The following is a 22,942-nucleotide window of genomic DNA, read 5'->3' on the forward strand; positions in this document are numbered from 1 at the left end:
ATAAAAATATGTTCCTTGTGAAGTCATGATACCTCAAGATTGTGCAGTCCTATTCACTCTTCTTTTGGAAGTGTAATCCCACTTTAATTTTTTTACTTTATGGTATTTATACTTTGGGGGAATATTTCTTCTATTTATTATAGAAAGTAAAAATTATCAACAACCCTTTATTTGGATTACATACTATGCAAATTTAAAATATTATATACCTCATTCCTTTGGTATGATAAGAGAGTAAATTTTTTTTGTAAAACTATGACTACCCTGTAGAATAAAATATATGCAAGAACATTATAGTTAAAAATAGGTATTTTAGAATAAACTTATTGAAACATATTTGTGTTTCTCCATGTAATGTAAAACTAACTAGAAGGCAAAAAATAAGTAGTATAGAAAACACATTAGGTTGATTTTGTTTGTATGAAGATATTTTGGAGACATTTGTTCTGTGTGGATGATTAAACAAAATTAACCATATTTAAAAATAAAGGTGGGAATTTATTGTGTTTTATCTGATACTTTATTGGCTTAATATCACATAGAAAGTTTTAACAGACCTTTTGTTTAAATGTCCTTCCCCTCATGTTTTCATTGATTATGCTATGAAAGCATAGTCTTCACCTAGCCATGTACTCATTTATATTCCAAGAGAGTAAAATATGCTCAGGTAACCTATGTGCCGAAGAATTGACTTAATATTTATTTTTAAAATAGGCATTTGTTCTGATTAAAATGGATGGGAAAAGAAAAAAATAAAAATAAAAAAAATAAAATGGATGGGAATTCTCGTAGATGTGCATACTCTATGTTAGAATAAGTGGAATTTTACATCTTATCATAAACTGACATAAAAGAATAGATAAGCCAAGGGATTCCAAATCTTACAAGATGTAACTTCATGATCACAATATATTCATTAAATTTTCAAAATACATTTTATTTTGGACTCATACTAGGACATCACTGACTTCACAATCTGTATGTGGAAAATCATTTCTACCTTTTTTCCTGCCAGTAGAAAATACTTTTTTTCTGAAGTTGTGCTATTCACTTTGTTTTGCTAAACAGTTGTATAGTTTTGTTTTGGAATTTCAGTTTTTAAAGAGTATTTAAACAGTATTTATTTTAAAGGAGGCATCAATTTGGTAATACAAAGTCTCAAAGTCTTATTTAAAGGAATGATGGAAAATTTCCATTACCAGGGGACATATTAAACAATATCTGTTAATACATTCAGTAAAGATAAATACACAATTAAGTTGTAATTTCAACATTTTAATATTAGGATGTTGTTCTCCGTTTTGAGACACCTGATTAGGTCAATTGGATCACAGCCAAACAAAGGTGTTCTTTGTTAATGAGACACCTGATTAGGTCAATTGGATCACAGTCAAACTAGGGGTTTCCAGTTTGGATTTTAGGTTAGTTCAGATCATGTCCATTCTCTGCTACTGTTCACATTATATGGGAAAAGTAATCTATTCTACTGTGCATTGGCATCCTCAGCAAAGGTGAGATTTTTGTATCTGGTCATATAACAAGTTATGAAATTGATCCTTAACTTTGCTTTCATATTTCTTTTGAAAGAACCATCTGTGGTGGAATTCTCTTAAAATCTTGAATTTCCTTTATCTCTTTTATGGATATCAGGATTCTGTTTGGCTTTTTCTCCTAGTAAAAGTTCAAGCAGAGTTAAGAGCACAATCCACGATTTTTTGAGTTTGAATATATGAAACATTCATGATTGATTTTTATCTCTTAAAAGTGGTGAACAGACTTGCAAATCTTTCACGAAGAGAATTGGACAAATCTATTAAACTATATAGACAATGTAGCTTTTCTTTATTATAAATTATGTTTTTTTATAAAACCATGGAATCTTCTAGAATTCTTTACTGCTCAGTGAAAGTGTACTTTCTTTGTATTTACAATTAAGCATAATTGAGAAAAAGAGAGGGTAAACTTGAACTTGGTTTGAGTTCTGTTGCCTTTTTTTTTTTCTGTTGCCTTTTATAAATTACTTCTTTGAGCCTTGTTTAATTCAACTGATATTAGAGATTGTAACAGTATCTACTGTTGGAGATTAAGTGAAATGGCAAAATGATCTATGTAAAGCCCTTAATACAGTGTTTGGCACCTCGTAAATTGTCAGTAGATGTTAGTTATTGTCATACTGTTGCTGAATAGATCGTGTACTATATTATGTATAATATGGATTCATCGGTATTCTATTTCATTTAGTAAGTATTAATAATGAGTGATTTATCTATATCGAAAGAGTCAAACTAAAAATAAACTGAATTCTTTTCGGTTAAAGAGTCCAAGTTTACGCTTTTTTGGCAAAGAACAAGAAACCAATGTTTTGGTACTGTAGTAGTATAGGGAATCCAATGTCAGTAGAACTTATTATAAAACATGGAAGTTTGTATATTTAAATGATGCATTACAAATATTTGCTTCAGTCTTTGACCACCATATTAATAGCTTATCTTAAGGAGATAATGCAGAAAGTATTATTTAACAAGTGATTATCTAATATACATATTTAAGGAATCCCAAATAGATCAGACTCTCTGTTAAAAAAAAATTAAAGCATACATTTCTAGATCAGTTGGCAGAACAATGGCTTTTTTTTTTTTTTCTGATTTTCTCTGGAATTTTCAGTAGGAAAGGAAGTTAGTAGTATCTCATTCTGCAGTCAATTTATATGAATACCCAGGAGCTTTTCTTTCTAGTATGTAGAACCTCATTCTGATGTTGCTTGCTCACTTTTTCAGGAAATGATAGATAGCTTCACTTCCTACCAGGGTAAGGTCCTGGTAGTCTGGGATAATATGTCTTACCCATGAGCTTCTTGCTTTGTTTCTCTCTGTACCATCTCCTTCCCTTGTACTTTTTTCCTTCTATATTTAATGATATATAAAATAGATTACAAATGCATTTTGGTATGCTCTGCTTTTCATCAAGTTCTCATTAAATTAACGTGCTTTGTTGGCCAATCCCAGTATTGCAAGAGATCATGTGATGTGTGCCAAGATCATACTTAGGGCCCAAGAGTCCCTTGACCTCTTCTGAGTTAAAAGGCCTTTGGTTGCTGGTGAGCCTCAGGTGGATTGGTTCTCTGTGTGCCTGAGACCATTGGACAGTCAAAATTAGGATTCTCCCTTTGCTGCTTGGAGGGAGAAACATCTAGATTCTAAGGACATATGGCAGATGTTAATCAACACACTTGATGGGTTGCTTTTGTGCTCATTTATACCTCAAATTGTTTAAGTAAAGATTACTAACTGAAGCATGTTCGTGAGAAATCATTCTATTTTATTCACTCTGTGAGTGTGAGAATTTATTGGCATCTACTGACTTTTTTGGTAGAGCTCTGTCTTGGCTACTGTTTTCCTAGTTATCTGAGCTACAATCTGGCAGCTTGGGAGGCTGCATATGGCTCTTAAACATTGTTTGGCTCATAGAGTGTTTTAAGGTTTTCTGTTTTTGTTTTTTGATGCCTTTAGTAGAGACAGACGGTCTTTAGTCTCCTTCAGGTCCTGTTTCTAACACCAAGCTCTCCTTGCATGTTTTTTCTAACTGCCTGGCCCAGGTATACATTGAGTCCTGATATTTTGAGACAGATAATCCACATGTTGAAATTTTTATTAAAATAGTCTCTAGAAAATGAACTGATCTAGTGAGAATGAGATGTGTATTTTAAATACTGTAATTTACAGAAGAATTATTTTTTTTCACCTTGGCTGTTAGAATTTGCGTATCATTAGAATAGTTAAACTTTCTTTGTTTTAGGTATGTTTTTTAGTACTTAGAAAGTCCCTGCTGTTAAAGGAAAAAGTTTAAACAATTCACTTTCAGCCCGTGTCTTAGCAGAATTGGAAGTTGTGTTTCTTTGGTTTTTGTTTCAGTAAGATCTTTTATATTCAAGCATTAAAGTGATTTTAATTTCAATGATTCTTTCTCTCCCTGTGAGGGAGTTTTACGTTTCATAGTCTAAGACTTATCTTTGGAATAGCGTGTATTTATCTTTTTAATGTTTATACTTAATGGAGCCAGAGAACATATATATCTTTATTTCATTCAATTAAATGTTGTTTCAAATAAAATGTAGCTCTTTGTTGATAAAAAATATTTCTCTATGGGTTTAAAAAACCATTTCTTATGACTAAACAGGTTTTTTATTAGATTCCTTAAAGAGTTAATTTCAAGCCAGAATGTCTTATGTCTAATCTTGGCCCCCTAAAGGCTATAAACACCCTAGAAGATTCCATTATTTCACAAAAGGATATGTTCTGAAAGTGTTTCTCTGGGCTTGTAATACCAGAGAGCTACACCATAAAAACCTTAACTATATATAACTTCTTCATAACATAACCATTAAGGTTAAAATATCTATGCCATTCGTAAAGGACTGTTGCACATCCTTCTTAGCATCTTGCTATTACTTATGGGCTTCATTCCTCTGTAATGCTAATTTTGCTGTATCATGAACATGGTTGATGCCCCTAAAGTATATTAATATGTATGGAAAAGCATAAGTGGGGATTTTGATCTAAAATTCAGTTTTTCAAACTTCTTTTCTTGGTTCTTATTCAGTCACAGTTTAGTTTTTAACTAAAAGCAGTAAGCTTCTCACACCTACTCTTCCCACCCCCATTCCACTTGTCACATGAAATCATCATGCATTGATTTTATGCAGTTTCTTTTCTGCCACATTGTTTTCAACCTTGTACAAAATGAAATTGCATTCCAGGTTGAAGGAGAAACAAGGTATGGTTTTTCATATTTTGTAGTCGTAGCTAGTTTATTTTTATTGTTAACTGATGCCTTATCACCTGAATTGTGACAGTATGTGCTTTACAAGAAGATGATTCCTACAAGTTGTGAAAAATAGTTAGGTAGATGCCTCCACACAATTTTGAAATAAGTTCTGCGATAACATAAATATTAATTTTAGTTTAAAAACTTTGAATATTCTTCCTAAATTGATCACAAATATACTAAATTCCTGAAGAAATTCCAAGTCAGTTTTTTACTTCTACTTCTTTTGTCTTGATCTCCAAAAACCTATATTTTGTAAAACATTTACTTCACTCTTTTTTCTATCTAGTAAATTAGTGCTCATTATACAAAGAGATGTATTCAGTCATATAACTAATACGACATTTTACTTTGATTATAGCATGTTCCTTGTTTTGCATAAAGGTGTACCTTTTAATAATGGGATATTGGAGCTAAACAGGAACTTCATTAAAATAAAAAAAATCAGTATCTTCAGGCATCTGGGTCATTATTTGATATTAAACAGTAAGAAAATCTCAGTAAACTGAACAGTTGGGGGGTTGCAGTTCTTCAGAATTCTAACGTTGTGTTCAATCACTATCCTAACTATTAACGCTCTAGTTAAGGCTTAACCACTTATAAATCATTTTGAATCATGACATTTATTTAAGGTTACCCTGTTTTGCAAAGGTGTTGGACTTTATAGTAAAATAAATATATTATAAATTCTAATTAACTGGTCAAAATAGTATTAAAAAATCTGTAAGCATTGTTTTGGAGCTAACTAATCAATGAAATGGATTTCTTAATTCCTTGATATTCTAAAATTCCTACTCATCACTCATAATTTTGAAAGCTGTGTCTCTCATTCTTTACCACCCATAGTACATGAATTTTTCATTGTGTCTTTCAGTTTTATTCTTTATTTTTAGCCCTAATTATTTATAGAGCATCAGTACCTTAAAAAGAGTTTTAAAAATAGATACATATTAATAAAAGTAATATACAATAAAATTAATATGTGGAGAAATAATGGAAAAACAAAGATGTAAAAATTAAGAAAAATGATATTAAAAATATTTTAGGCTCCTTTTTAGCTGGTATTAAAGAGAACACTAACTTATCTAAATATTGAGATCTGAAAGAAATCTTTCCCATAGAACAGAGAGGGGCTCTGAGGGATTACAACACTCAGCACCACGTCTGTGAGTATAATAGGATGATTTACTTCCATGTTTCTTATTAATCTCCTCAACATAAACCAGGAATGCAACACAGAAGGGCAGTTCTACTGAAGGAGTTCTACTTGGAAACAATGCAGTTGGGCAGTCGGGGTGGCTCAGCAGTTTAGTGCTCCCTTCAGCCCAGGGCATGATCCTGGAGACCTGGAATCGAGTCCCACGTCGGGCTCCATGCATGGAGCCTGCTTCTCCCTCTGCCTGTGTCTCTGCCTCTCTCTCTCTCTCTCTCTCTGTGTCTCTCATGAATAAATAAATAAAATCTTAAAAAAAAAAAAAGAAACAATGCAGTTATGTTCAGGTGCATCATTGTCTGGTGACTTACTTGATTTTATTTTAAAATTTTAAAATGGATATTACTTCTCACTAAGATGTTGTACATTAGGTTGGCCAACAGGAAATTTGAATTATGCATGTTGTCTGGTGAGAACCCAGAGTGCATCTGTTGTGTCATTGGTTAAGAATAGATATATGATTGTGTTTTGTTCATCAAGAGGATGATAGAGACACCAGCTACAAATGAAGAAGTCAAACCACGTCAGAAACCCAATGGCCATCCCATCTGAGGAGCACAGAGTCAGGCCCAAGAGAATTCCTAACAACTTGGCCTAGAATTAGCAATGTGGTTACATAGCTATTGAGTTGATTATTAGAAATGTCTATTTTAATTAATAATTTATCATATAATAATTATATACATTCTATAAATATAAGGGCACCCAGTTGGCTGAGTGGTTGAATGTCTGCCTTTAGCTCAGGTCGTTTTCCCTAGAGATAGAGTCTTGCATCAGGCTCCCTGTGGGGAGCCTGCTTCTTCCTCTGCCTGTGTCTCTGCCTCTCTCTCTCTGTGTGTCTCTCATGAATAAATAAAATCTTTTAAAAAATTATATGAATATAATTGTTAAGTTTTTATATAATATAAATTAATTTTATGGTAAAATTTGCATACACAAATTAAAATGTCGAAAGATCAACATTTGAATAAAAAAGTATATTCTAATATAATCTATTATACAGAAATAAGTTTTATATAGAATAAAGGTATACATTATGGGTATTGTGAAATATGAGAAAAATACAGCGTTAAGATAAAAAGCCTGCTTTGAATTCAGTTGTCTCACATCTTCTGTAGCTAGCTGATTTCATTTGCTTATATGTATTTATTGAGCACTGTCAGCAGTGAGCAAACATAGACCTTCCTTGTCTTCATGGAGCTCACAAGGAGGAGGGGCCTGGCTTCTAACCAGTCTCTTGCTTTCATGTCTTCTAGAGTTGGGTTTCCCATCTTTGTCATCCTTCTAAATTCTTTTTCATTCTAAGTCATAAAAGCTCCAGTTGGGTTCACCAGTGATGCCTGTTTTGGAACTGGGATCACATGATCCTTCTTTTTTCCTCTCACATTAGTGTTAATATTTCCTGAAGATGAGTAAGATAAAGACGTGTAGTGATTTTATTGTGTATTAATATATTTTGTGCCTTTCGTAGAGCACAGGTCAGTAGGATTTTGGTTTTTAATAAAATCTAGAGCTAGAATACTTGGCTTCAAATCCCAGCTCTACCATTCACTAGCTGTAAAGCGCTAGACAGTAATTTAGTTTCTCTGTGCCTTTCTATCGAATCGTTACAATCGCAGTACCTACCTCATAGAACAGTTGTGAAGATTAGATGAATCAATGTATATAACAGCACTCAGAATAATGCCTGGCAGTGTTAAGTATTCTGCAACTGTTAGCTATTTTCGTAGAAGCAGAATGGCATAACATAGTGCCAGCTTTACAGAGCCATTGTGAGGCATAAAAAGGTCAATGTATTAGAAGCCCTTAGAATAATGCTTCATATAAGTCCTGTATAACTCTTAACTACTATTAATGTTTTCCAGTTTACAATGTTCATATTCTGTTTTCCCTCATGGGAAAGAGATAACGTTGATTGGAAAGGGTTTATTGCAATTGCTTTTTGAAAGATGGGCTTTGCTGTAACAGGGAACATGCTGATTCAGTACTTCCCTAGCCTGACTGCACAATTGAATCCCCTGGGGGACTTTGAAAAAAAAAAAATCTGGTGCTGGAACCCATCCCTGACCCATTATATTCAGAATCTCTTACAGGTGAGTCTTGTCATATGGGTAATGTTTAAAACTCCCTAGGTGATTCTAATGTGGCTCTAGGGTTTAGAGCTCTGTATAACTTTTTAAATGACTTTTTTGTATTCGAATATCCAGTCTATTCATTACTCCATAAAAATTACCTTTTGTTTTTGTTTTACTTTGGGGGACATCATAGGAGAGTAATCAGCACTCTGCATTTCTTTCTGTTACTCATCTGTTCCAAGGAGTTAGTGAGTGGATTTTAAGACCATAAATTTAAAGCCATCACTCACAACTGTAGGCTGTCTTATGGTCTGATTTTCATGGCTCATATATTACTCTTTTTTTAATAAAAGAAAAATTAAAGATAGATTTTAAAACATTCTTAGAAAAAAAGTACTTTTTAATCCATGCAATTCTTGAGTTTTTATAACTGTTTTTTATGTAATACATTTGAGTAATATATAATAATAGAGTTCTTAAAATTATAGGTGGGATATTTTCATTGACTTGGTTGCTTTAACTGTGATTGTTGAATTGGAGCACAAAAGGAAAAAAGCTATCATGGTGTCTGTTTGATTCCAGAAACAATAACTTATTTAAAAACTTATGTGGGTAAATTTGTTTTTACCAGTCATTTTCAACAAATATTTTCATGTCCATGCTATAGTCTACTAATGGAATAGAGGAAAATATAGGATATAACAGAACTATAAGGAAAGAAGTCCCCAAAGAAAACAGCAAAATGCAGTGCTTCCTTCAGACTGGAAGTCATGCATAGGTACCTTGCCAGGTGAGTCAGGATGCATGGGGAAGGCAAAGGTCGAAGGAGAGCATGGTGACAAATAGTGTGTTTACTTCAAGCATATCTGAGAGTAGGAGAAATGGCGCTCAATAGCTGTTGGTAGAACTCAGGAAAGATCTTGTACAGCATCCTCAAAGGTTTAAGATTATACCTTGTAGATCACTGATTATTGGAATCACCTGGGGAAATGTCATTGGTTTAGATACTATAGTAGTAATGGAGCTTTTGCATAATATTGTTAAAAATCTTTCTGGGCAATTGTAAAGAGTAGTCAGAGTGGAAAATCAGATCCATAAATAATGAGTAGCTTTGACGAGTTTTTCATTAGTAAACACCATGATCAGATTACACAGTTAGTGGGTATAACATGGAAGGATGGAATGGAGGCTTTTGTCCCTAGAAATAGTGACAAAAAACAGGATGCTATTATTGCACCACACCAATAAGAGATGAATTTTGATGAAAGAGTCATAGTGGAAGTAGAGGTGAGGAGATGGCATTGAGAGCTAGTGAAGAAAGAAAATTAACACAAGTAGATGCTTGATTCCATGTAGAGTAGAATGGAGAGTTTAAGGTAACTCCTTGGTTTTGGATTCAGATGATAGTGCTATTCCTAGAGACCCAGAATAAAGGAAGACTAAGTGTGGGTGATTCGTGTATTTCAGGCCTGGGCAGAGGGTGAGAAAAATTGAGTTTTATTTTGGATACATTGAGTTTTGTTCATTATTCGTTGATTCAACCAATCTTATTGAATAACTAATATTCCTGGCACTTTTCTAATTGGAAAAAAAAAATGGACAAAAGTCCCTGTTTTGTTTTCTGGAGGGGAAAGACAGTAAATTACCACAGGAGGGAGTAAAGAATACAGGACAGTGGATGTGTAATTTTAAATAGGGTGGTTAGGTGAGCCTTACTGAGAAAATGATATTTGAACCATACTGATAACTGAGGGAGAAGCTTTCCAGTCAAAAGCGATCAGGGGACAAGTCAAGAACTCACCAAAGGCAGAACAGAAGCTAGAGTTGAAGAAGGGGCCAGGAGAGTAGTAAAATGGAGATCAGAGAGGAAAAGCAGTAAGAGATGGAGGCAGACATCATGTTTGGCTTTGAAGTCCTTTGTAAATACAAAAGTGAGGCCCACAAAGCTGTTAATTTCTTAGGTTAGACAGGTAGGAGTATGGCTCCATTGTAAGTATTATCAGACTACATAAAGGCATTTTTAAAAAAGATTGATTGATTGATGAGAGAGAGAGAAAGAACATGAGCAGGAAGGGCAGAAGGAGAAGGAGAATCTTAAGCAGACTCTGCACTGAGTGCAGACCCTGACACCAGGCTTGATATCACAACACCCAGATCATCACCTGAGCTGAAACCAAGAGTTTGAGACTCAACCACCTGCACCACCCAGGAATCCCAATGCATTTGTTTTACACAAGCTTCATTCATGGGTGAACAGTTACTGTTTAAAATGTAAAAAGAAAACTCGTACCATAGCCATAGGATTAAAAAGTTTGCTTGGAATTTAATTTATTAAGATTAGTAATTTGTTTTTGAATTATTTAAAAATTTAAATTTTATTTGTGATTGGAGCCAGTGGACTTAGAATATGGTTCAAAAACAAAGCATAAAAATAGATACTGTTAAAAGCTCTTTCAATTTCTGTCCCCCTTCTGTCTGGAGAGGCCTTCCCTCTATCAGCTGTGTACTCATCTTTCCAGAGTTTCTTTTGCATGTCAGACTATGCATGCACAGTATTCCCCACCTCTGCAAGTTGTGTTTTTCACAAGAGGTGGCATATTATACGCTTTTCTGTGAATGCTGCTTTTTTCAGTGAAGAATATTTCTTGGAGTTATTCTTATATCATTACCTCATTCTCATTAATCTCATTCTTATAAAAAATCCTCATTCTCTTTAATTTTTTTTTTTTTTTGAGAAAGGGAGGAAGTGAGAGAGAGAACAAGGTAGGAGGGGCAGAGGGGGAGAGAGAATCTTAAGCAGGCTCCATGCTCAGCACAGAGCCTGCCACTGGCATGGTATCACAACCCTGAGATCATGATCTGAGCAGAAATCAAGAGTCAGGCCCTTAACTGACTGAGCCACCCAGGTGCCCTTCATTCTCTTTTATTTTAATGCTGTGTAGTAGTTCAAAACAAAATTAAATTATTATTTTAAGAGATATTGTTTCACTAGTGTGAGAGCAAAAGGAAAATGGACAGTGCAACAGCTTGCAATCAGTATACATATTCCCGCCTTTACTAGACAGCTATAAAAAATTTGTTTTTTTAAAGTTTTTATCCAAATTTCAGTTAACATGCGGTGTAGTATTACTTTCAGGTATACAATATAGTGATTCAGTACATCCATATAAGACCCAGTGCTCATCACAAGTGCAAAGAAAACCAAAAACTGAAAAACCAAATAAATAGAATTTTAAAAAGAGTAAGAGACTCCTCAAATGGTTAGCCCTTTTTAATCTCTATACCCAACATTAAGCTCAGAAAATTTGGAGATCAAGAGTTGCATGCTGGGGGCACCTAGGTGGCTCAGTGGTGGAGGGTCTGCCGTTGGCTCAGGGTGTGATCCTGGCATCCTGGGATCAAGTCTAACATGGGGCTCCCTGCAGGGAGCCTGCTTCTCCCTCTACCTATGTCTCTGCCTCTCTCTTTGTGTCTCTTATGAATAAAATCTTTAAAAAAAAAAAAGTTGCATGTTTTCCAACTGACTTAGAATTAGAAATATAAAATATGTATTATTTTATATTATTTTAAATAACACATTTTATATTTCTTGAATATTAATGTTTAGTGTGAAAAAATATGTATTAAATTTACTGTATTATATGTTACGTATGTATAATTTATTTAATGTAAATGTGTATTTGTATATACATATGTAAATTTATTAACATATGAGCTCTTGAGGACACATTTAATAGGGAGGCATAGAAGTGCTTTATTACTAAGCAGCCAGTAAGAGAATATTGGGCATAAAGCATAATAAATGTCAAATTATAAATTTGGGCTTCCATTTTTATACCTTATTTACCAGATCTTATATGCAATATATTATGTTATTGTATAGTTTTCTACAATAGGATTACCAAACAAATTTTGGGTCATTAAAGCATATAGCATGGAACTTTATTATACAATATTATTTAGCAGTGGACGAAAGTTGTTTTTATTTCCCTTGAAAATTTAGATAATTTTAGAAAAGCAATGTATTGCAGATTTATAAGACATTTGTTATGATTATTCATTCATAAATATAGAAATCACGTTACAAAGTTTTATCTGATATGGCTTTAGCTTAGTGTTTTAATCCTTTAAGATACATATCTTCCTTTGTGAAACTGGAATTTAGGATTTATGAACATATAGTCTTTTTTGTATCTTAATTGAATTTTAGGTGCTTTGCTTACAAATAGATTTAGAACAGGATAACCTTAGATTAATTATGTATCTCATAAATCCATCATCCTTGATATCCTATCCATATAATTGCTTATATTGATTCATGTGTTTCTTTTAGAGCTGCTTAAAATTCTTCATTTCTCATGTTTAACCTTTTTCTTATTTTGGCTTCCCATTTTAATTAAATAACTTTAAAGACTTAAGAAATTGTGGTCAGTCATATCATGGCGAGAACGCTGACTTTGAAAAGTCTATAGAAAGACCCAGTGTAATCAAATAAACTTTGTTAATTAGTATTTGCTTTTCTGACAAAACATTTTATAGTAGTATTTGTGAATGTTTACTTTTATTGATTGTAAGCATGTAACTGATGATCACTCTTGTTCTTATACACATTTGTTACAATAATATTTATATATTCCCTCCATTCTACATATAGATTCTACATATAGATTGTCTAATTCTTAATTTTAAAAATAATCCGTTTGAATTGATCTGTTTCTTCATTTAAAGAGCATTTCACAGCATACCATAAATTAGTTTTTTGAAGGTTAAGCAATATAATGAATGATAGTGTATTAATTGAAATACCAAATATATACATAATTATAAAATAATTATGATATTTTATAATAAAGCAGAATTGCTTGAAGCACACCCTATAAATGTGTTTTCATCAGGTCCTGTAAGACCCTCATTTAAATACATTTTAATTTTTGGTCCTTTTTTTGTAGAAAACCAATCTGTTTCAAAAATGATGCCTTAGCTAACAAATACAGCCACACTGGCCTAATGTTATTGACACAGTATGAATTTTGATTACACCTTTCATGTAAAACCAAATTGCTATATTAAGAGAGAAAATGCATCATCTTATTTTCAGTTTTGATACTTTAAACACAAGGTCACATGGTTTTGCGTTCCTAAATGCCAAAACCAGCCTGGCAAATACCTTCCAACTATACGAAGCTTACAAAACTTAAATCTCCTTTTTAATTAGACAAAAAGTTCAATTTTGCCAAGTACATCATTTGAAGAATTGCTTGAAACAGTAATAATGAGTGAAATTGATTTTATCAGCTTTGATAGTGGTAAATTGTGTCTGGTAATATTGGAAAGCAGATCTGTTCCATTGCTCTCCAGGTTTTATTTTATAGCAATGATCAGTTGTATAAAGTATGTAAGTAATGATGCTGATAATTACTGATTATGTAAACCATTTTACTTTTATTTTTTAAAGAACCCTTGCTTTCACCTTATTCCTTGTCCAAAAGAAAATCTGTGACTGAAAATACTATGTGAAAAAAATATTTTTAGGAATTTGAGTGGTGAATCCCATTTTTGGTTTTCCATTTCTCCATACTAGTGTTAAATTTCACTTTACATGCCATTTACATGCATGATTCTTTGTGACATCTAGTTTTCCAGCCAGTTTCTACAACCCTTAGGTAAGTTGAATAAGGAGTGATTTTAGCGGTATATGATTCTCATGACCAGTGTACATACATTTATTAGTCATAGATTTTGGAATGATAGAGAATTGTGAAATACTTTTTTGTTAGTACATTTGCTGTGCTTTTTCTGTAGAGTAGAATTAATCTAGCGTGGACAAATTAAAAATTAATCTAGATCTGGATCTAATAGATTTTCTTCTGCTTAAAAAATTGGTGCATAATCCTGGCATCATTTTGTAGAGCTATTTTGATCAGATGTTTCTTTTGTTTTTTATGTGTTTTATTTTCTTTACAAGTTTTCATTTAAATTCCAGTTAGTTAACATATGGTGTAATATTAGTTTCAGGTGTAGAACACTTTCATACAGAATCAAGTGCTCATCACAAGGGCCCTCCTTAATACCCATCACCTATTTAGCCCATCCACCTCCCCACCTTTCCTCAAGTAACCCATAGTTTGTTCCCTATAGTTAAGGGTCCATTTCTTGGTTTTCCTTTCTTTTGTCCCCCCCCCCACATTCATTTTGTTTCTTAATTCCATATAAGAGTGAAATCATATGGTATTTGTTTTTCTCTCACTGACTTACTTTGCTTAGCATTATACTCTCTAGCTCTGTCCACATCATTGCAAATGGCAGGACTTCATTCTTTTTGTGGCCAAGTAGTATTCCATTGTGTGTATGTATGTATGTATGTGCACAATATCTTCTTTATCCACTTATTAGTCGATGGGCATTTGGGCTCTTTCCATAATTTGCCTAGTGTTAATAATGTCATTTTCAACATTGGGGTGCATATATCCTTTTAAATTCATATTTTTGTATCCTTTGGGTAAATATCTAGTAGTGCAGTTGCTACATTGCAAGGTAGTTGTATTTTTAACTTTATAAGAAATATAATAAATATACTTTTTCTTAGAATGGCTGCAACTGTTTGCATTCCCAACAATAGAGCATTCTGCTTTCACTGCATCTTTGCCAACACTTGTTTCCTGTGTTGTTGATTTTAGCCATTCTGACTTGTATAAGGTGATATCTCATTTTAGTTTTGATTTGTATTTTCTGAGGAAGAGTGATATTGAGCATCTTTTCATGTGTCTGTTGGTCATCTGGATGGCTACTTTGCAAAAGTGTCTGGTAATGTCTTTTTAAAAAATATTTTATTTATTTATTTATTCATGATAGACAGAGAGAGAGAGAGGCAGAGACACAGGCAGAAGGAGAAGCAGGCTCCATGCCCGGAGCCCAATGCGAGACTCGATCCTGGGACTCCAGGATCCGGCCCCGGGCCAAAGGCAGGCGCCAAACTGCTGAGCTACCCAGGGATCCCCCTCTAGTCATGTCTTATGCCCATTTTTTTAAACTGGATTATTTGTTTTTTTGGGTGTTGAGCTTTAGAAGTTCTTGATATATTTTGGATACTAACCATTTATCAGATATGTCATTTATAAATATCTTCTCCCGTTCCATAGGTTGTCTTTTAGTTTTGTTCATTGTTTCTTTCACTGTGCAAAGAAGCTTGCTTTTTATTTGGATTAAATCCCAATATATTTTCCTTGCCTTAGGAGGCATCTCTAGTAAGAAGTTGCTACAGCTGATGTCAAAGAGGTTACTGCCTATCTTCCCCTCTAGGATTTTGATGGTTTCCTGTCTCATATTTATGTCTTTCATCTGTTTTGAATTTTCTTTTGCATGTGATACAAGAAAGTGGTCCACTCTCATTTCAGAAAATGTTACAATTTTTTTCAACCATAAAACATATTTTAAAGAACCCAAGAGCATGTCAAATAATAAATAATAGAATGTTAAATTAACCCAGATTTTACCATTTCTTTTGATCCTCCTTCATTCCTGATATTTCAAGTTAACTTCTGGTATCATTTCCCTTCTCTCTGAAGAACTTTTACCAGTTATTTTAGAGCAGGTCAACTGTCAAGGAATTTCTTTTGTCTTCCTTCATCTGAGACTGTTTTTACTTCACCTTCATTCCTGAAGGATGTTTTTATTGGCTATAGAACTGTGAGTCTATGGTTTTTTTCCCTCTAGCACCTTAAAGATGTGATCCCACTTTCTTCTGGGCTCCACAATGAGACTTCCTTCTCTCTTTTGATATTAAATCTGAAGTCATTTACATGTATTACCCTATACTGGATTATTTGTTTTTTGGGTTTTGAGTTTCATAAGTTCTTTATAGATTTTGGTTACTAAGCCTTTATAATATATGGCATTTACAAATATCTTTTCCCATTCTATAAACAGCCTTTTACTTTTATTGTTTCCTTTGCTGTGCAGAAGCTTTTTATCTTGATGAAGTCCCAACAGTTTATTTTTGCTTTTGTTTCCCTTGCCTCCAGTACATGTCCAGTAAGAAATCACTACTGCCTAGCTCAGGAGGTTGCTGCCTGTGTTCTCCTCTAGGATTTTGATTTTTACATGTAGATATTTCATCCATTTTGAATTTATTTTTGTTTATGGTGTAAGGAAGTGGTCCAGTCTCATTCTTTAGCATGTGGCTATCCAGTTTTCCCTGCACCATTTGTCAAAGAGATTGTCTTTTTTCTATTCAATATTCTTCCCTGCTTTGTCAAAGATTATTTGACCATACAGTTGTAGGTTCATTTCTGGGCTCTCTATTCTGTTCCATCAATCTCTGCATCTGTCTGTTTTTGTGCCACCACTATACTGTCTTGTTGGTTACAGCTTTGTCATATAGCTTGAAGTCCAGAATCGTAATGCCTCCAGGTTTGCTTTGCTTTTTTAGGATTGCTTTGGCTATTCGGAGGCTTTTGTGGTTCCATTAAAAATTCTAGGATTGTTTGTTCTAGCTCTGTGAACATGCTGGTGTTATTTTGATAGAGACTGCATTATATGTGTTGATTGCCTTGGGTAGTATAGACATTTAACAGTCTTTCAATCCATGAGCATGGAATGTTTTCCCATTTCTTTGTGTCCTCTTCAATTTTCTTCTTATAAGTGTTCTCTAGTTTTTAAGAGTACAGATCTTTCACCCTTTGGTTAGGTTTATTTCTAGGTACCTTAGGGTTTGGGGCACAATTACTTATTTTTGATTTAGTTGAATGTCTGCATCTTTCTAACAGTTAAGGTAATAGCCTGTGGGAAAATGGAAGCCAGGGTAAGGATGGATTTAGGATAGTGTAAAAAGCAATGTAGACAACTTAAGCAAATGCTGAACTATAACTTAGTGTGATTCTGCTCATTTTACTTTATCTCATGAAGAACAAAGACTATGCTGGGAAATGTCTGCAACTGTCTAGTATTTTTTAATATGATGAGCAATTATCTAAGCTTTTTAACTTGAGTACCTGAAATAATAACAATAAAGCATCAGATTGATTTATGTTGACATGTAGCTATAAAAATAACTACTGATCATTAGTTATATAGAAAGCACTGTACTGGATGCCTTCACATACTTTTCTGAGTCATAAGGAGGATTAAGTGAGTGAAACTGTCCTTTGCCTTAGGGTTCACATGGGCAACACATTCAGAGCAGTTGAGTAACTTGCCCAAGTTCACACAGCTAAGAGCTGTTTGAGTCTTGCTCTGAATTCTAGTTCATTTGATTCCAAAGACCATATTCTTCTTGTTACGTTACATTGACATTCTGCCTAAACATTCAGAGAACGAAATTTCATTTTTATTTTAAAACTATGTTGTCAGATTGGAATAAACAAGTTCAGATGTGTTCAATAGGGGGAAATTGGAAAGAAAAGAAGTTGGCTGCAAAGGTCAGACAGTAAAGACCTCGAATGGAGAGCTGCTGCCATCAATTTTAGCATCCCTTCCACATCCCTTCCTGCTGGAGATAGAACTTCATCTTTCTGGGAGAGACCTATAAAGACTGAATGAAAAGGACCAGAAGGTACAGTCCTTCTAGTCCTTGACATGTGTGTTTATAGGAAAAATATCTCACAATAAAGCTTTCATTTTCTGTAGAAACAGAAAATTGTATATTTTACTTTACTTCAAAATGAAAATAAAAATGTAGGCTGTCAGTTTTATCTAAATTGTTTCTTTCTGCTTCACTATGAAGGAACAAAGTACACATGGGCATATGTATCATGATAGAATTTTACTTATTGGGATATATGCTGAGAACTCAGGATTTTATCTTTAAAATATTCCTTATTAATTGGTTTATGTGAGAATGAAGATTTGTCATTTACTTGTCAGAAATGTGTACACATAGAGAAAACATTTCAGAAATAGTTAAATACTGTTTTTTCAAAAGGCTAAAACTTTGTAGGAACCCTTACAGTTTTAGAGATTTTTAATATGAGTGTTCATACTTATTAGTTGCTAAGAGTGCCTTTTTCGTGGGCTTAAACTGTTAATAAATTCTTGTGAAAATCCCTGAGGATAAATAGGCTTATTACCATCTTTATTAGAACTGTCATAGTAAGTAGGCCTGTGTTGAGTACCAGCCTTATACTTAGCTCTAGACAGAGTACGAAAAATAAAGATGGTGCTGCAGATAATAGCTTTAGAATGGTACTGTTATTTCTAGAGTTTAAACAAAATGAAGTCATACGGTAGAAATATTAGAGTAGCAGCCTATGTCTGAGTGAATGTATTTCAAGCACTTACCAATATAAGATTGCGTGTATTGTTCTAAGCATGTAAACTTCTCTTGAAGGATTAGAGTGTAGCTAGGAGAAAGGATACCTGAATGAGAATATGAATAAAATGGAAGTGAGTGTGGAATTGATGAATCATCCTCACTGTAGTAGTCTCAAAAGGAGCCATCCCTGGGGGCTAAGAAATTGTCAGTTTTCCAAAAGTGTAGGTAAGTAGGCCACGACTAAGTAGGTGCTATATATTATCATCATGGTCCTATGCTTTTACTGTCTTTTTTGCTCTGCCTTTGCTTAGAATGTTAGCTTCTGTCTACATGGTTATAGATTTCAGGAACTTTCAAGTATCTGATTCTAGTTTCAGGTAGGAAGGGGAAAGACTTTCTATTGGCATGAGTTTAGTCCTTTCTTCAGGGATGGAAGTCCTCCCCCGTGGACTTCTGCCTACATATCCTTGATTGGAATTATGTCACATAGCCATCTGTGGCTGCAAGAGAGGTGGGTAAATTGGTACTTCTAGCTTCCATAGCAGAAAAAAAAACTAAGGAGAAGGAACTTGGGAATAGGTGTTAATAAATCTAACCTCCTATATTAGAAATCTATGGAGAAACAGAATAACAGGATGTATGGCTAGCTGCTTATATCTATCTATCTATCTATCTATCTATCTATCTATCTATCTACCTATCTATCTAGAGATAGAGATATTTTAAGGAATTGGTTCACATGATTGGGTGGGGGTGCCAGCAAGTCTAAAGTCTGCAGGGAAGCCTGGCAGCCTGGAAATTCTGGCAAGAACTGATGTTGCAATTCAAATCTAAAAGCAGTCTGGAGGCAGAATTACTAATATCAATTTAAACAAGGGAAAGTCTTTTTAAGAAAAAAATATTGAGTTTTATTTAGTTCTAAGGTGGTAAATGACTTATAGCATTTTAATCAATAAGATTACTTTTACCTAAATGGGCCAGAGAATGTTAGGAGGGACAGTGGAATACTAACTGGCCTAGAAATTGGGAAACCTAGGTTTTTATATTATTTCTGACATCCTCTGGTTCATTACCTTTCCTTTCTGAACCACCTATAAAAGAACCACCTAATAATAGATCCCCTGCTTTTCCAACCGGATTGTGACACTTACATAGGATATATATCTGAAAAATGCTTTGTGAACCATAGAGTAATAAAATCTCTGAGGATAAACTAGAATATAAAGATAAGTGTCTTATAATAACCTCCTCTGTGCTTGAAAGATGACATGGCTGATGAGTTGTCAAGTGAGGGTTAGTGCTGAAAGTGGAGTCAGAAAAGATCTTGTCCTAACTCTTACAGGGTAAGCATTAGTCTAGAAGGCCTCAGAGAAACATCAATCCCATGAAAGTGTGATTTTGTGGAAAGCAATAGGAGGAGGGCTGTTTCCTGGCAGAATGAGGAATGTTTTGAAATTCACATCAGGCTGTTAGGTTTGGTCAGTGTGACAGCTGTCGCCATCCATGCTTGCTCCACCCTCTCCTTTGGACATACACAATGGTTTTTCAACTAATATTGGGAGAATATAATTTAAGAAATACTTCATTTTAAGAACAAGCTTCTACACATAATTAGTAAATTCAGAAAACTAAGGAAGGGATTAATAGAAGAGTATACCTCGTGTTATATTTATTAAGAACAGCCTTTACATAATCCCAATTGATATTGTTTAGTTTTATTTGTAAGAATAAGTAGGCACAACTAAAGTCATTGATAATTTCTTCATTCATTCAGCCATTATTTCAAGCACGTATACACCAGCTGAAATTCTACAAATAGTTGATAATAAATATACCTATGGAATAGGATTCACATGACCCTAACTATATTTACCATTAACTTCTGATTTCTTTCATATAATCCTAAACATCTTTGGAAGAATGATTTTGAATGTGTTTATATAGGATATCAGCTTCTTATTTATAAAATTTAGAAGGCATATCTAGTAATTTAATTCCTTTTGAAAATGCTGATTTTTGAAACTCTTAAACAATACCAGTTAGCACTTTTTATTGATGTTCATGTGAAATGGATACTTAAAATTTCAAAGTTGTCTTCAAGTTTCTTCAATGTTAGTTACAAGTAATCTATCTTTTGTCCTAGCAATTTTCCTTTCTTTCATTTATTCTAAGGAATCTAGAGATTATTAGATTTGTATGTAAGTATTTGGCATATGAGACAACCTAAACAGTAAAGGAAGTGGTTAAAGTACTATGCACCCATATAACAGATTTGTAGTCACTAAAAATGGTTTGCTACATTTACAATATGAAATAAAAAATACTTAGGATGTAATGTGAAAAGAATGAGATAAAAATGGAATATAAATCATTACTGGACTACAATATATAAATTATATTTGCAGTAAAATTAAGACTTTGGAGATACCACATTGCTTTCTGTTATTTTTGGTAAGAATAGGTTAATATGTAAAATTCTGTGAGTCTTTTGTTTAATGAAATTGAGAGTGCTTTTTTATGTGGGAGAATGAAAAGCAGACATGGTGGATATATTTCCAGTCAACATAGAATAATTTATTTGAATTTTAACAGTAGGCACTGTCCTATGTTCCTCAGTAAAGTTTCATGATTACCATAGCCTTATAAGAAGATAACTGAAGTAGCAGTATGTGGAAAATTCTAGAATAATGACTAGATTTGAAATGGGGATGGGAAGCTTTAATTTGTCATTCAGAATATGTTGATGATTGGTAGTTGGGTATGAAAAAGGCTTAGGATTGGTTTTTGGAGAACATAAAATTAAACTTAGATATCTTGTTTTTGTTTTCAAAAAATAATGCCAACATCTTTTTATTTCCTTTTTTTTTATTTTTTTATTTTTTTTTATTCATGATAGGCACACAGTGAGAGAGAGAGAGGCAGAGACACAGGCAGAGGGAGAAGCAGGCTCCATGCACCGGGAGCCTGATGTGGGATTCGATCCCGGATCTCCAGGATCGCGCCCTGGGCCAAAGGCAGGCGCCAAACCGCTGCGCCACCCAGGGATCCCCATCTTTTTATTTCCAATAGAGGTCTGATATGAATTAGGAGAAAAGAGAAGAGAAGCACTGGGGAATCAGATGTTCTTTTTTTTTTTTTTTTTTTTTATGATAGTCACACAGAGAGAGAGAAAGAGAGGCAGAGACATAGGCAGAGGGAGAAGCAGCCTCCATGCACCAGGAGCCCGATGTGGGATTCGATCCGAGGTCTCCAGAATCACGCCCCGGGCCAAAGGCAGGCACTAAACCGCTGCGCCACCCAAGGATCCCAGAATCAGATGTTCTATAAAGAGGTTTAGTTTTAACAGTTGAAGGGAGCTTCACTGCTAGTGATTAGCCTACGTGGGAAGATACCTGTACTAACTTAGGAGTCCTTAGTTCAAAGGTGGCCCTTAGAAATACAGAAGGAAATTCTTACTCATAATAAGAATTAGACCCTAACATTAAATCAGTCATACTAAGAGCTGAGCTATAAAAGGAAGGTGAACTTTTAAAAAGAGCTATTTTAATTACTGTGCCAAGAAATATATTTCCAGTAAAGATAGAATTTCCTTGGTTGCAACATGTTTCTTTTGTGTAGTTATCTTTTTTTTATTGTAAGAAAATTTGAATTATTCAAATTGACATTTCTTCAGAAATATTTCTCTGAAATATTTGTTTCGGGCAGTTCTTTTAACATTTAACTAATCTCTCTTTCTGATCACAACCGTGAAAGAGACTGTCTTGTTAGGTATCATTTTTCCTCCTAGTGGTCATAATATAGTCATATATGAAATATGAAATAAAATAAAAAAGCATTTTTGTTTATTTTTGGCAGTCTATATCTTTATTCTGTGTTCCTAAATTAGACTCACATCACAGCCTTACCTCAGAACACTCATTTTCTTGTGCCAAATAAGGAAGGACAGATGTCACTCCTGTGGCCACTTTGTCATTCATCCAATTAAAAGGTTGGTTCTCTACAGTCTGTCATTTAGGCAAAATACTCATCTCATACACTTGGCATCTTCAGAGTTCATTCATCCACAAGGGCAACAATTTTCTGTATGAAAGGAATTCTTTATTTAAATTGCTTGAATAAAAAGTAAAAAGGATGGTAGAGCCTTCCTGAAATTGTATTTAGAAATGAGACAGGAATACTTTTTTTTAAAAAAGATTTTATTTATTTGTTTATGAGAAACACACAGAGAGAGAGGCAGAGACATAGAGGGAGAAGCAGGCTCCATGCAGGAAGCCTGATGTGGGACTTGATCTCAGGACTCCAGGATCACGCCCTGAGCCAAAGGCAGATGCTCAACTGCTAAGCCACCCAGGCATCCCCAGTGATACTGTTTTATTACTTTTTATTTACTTTTACTAAATTCTAAGTCAATAACATGGAAACAGTGTGTTTTAAAATAGATGTTACACTGCATCACTTATGGCTCTTGTGCTCCTAAAGTAAAGTTGCCACATTCAGGTGTTCACTTACATTGCTCATAAATCTCTGTTGAGACAGTATTCATTTGTGAAGATGGTGCAGAAAAATGTGCTGTTAAGCACT

The 22,942-nt window shown here is 33.9% G+C and overlaps 1 protein-coding gene across 1 annotated transcript in view; it reads left to right on the plus strand.

Annotated features, from left to right (window-relative positions):
* Nucleotides 1–22,942, plus strand: part of CHSY3 (chondroitin sulfate synthase 3) — a 265,763-nt gene that overhangs the window by 4,511 nt on the left and 238,310 nt on the right. The window lies entirely within an intron of this gene.

The sequence above is a fragment of the Canis lupus genome, chromosome 10 (genome assembly GCF_048164855.1).
Source record: "Canis lupus baileyi chromosome 10, mCanLup2.hap1, whole genome shotgun sequence".
NCBI lineage: Eukaryota > Metazoa > Chordata > Mammalia > Carnivora > Canidae > Canis > Canis lupus.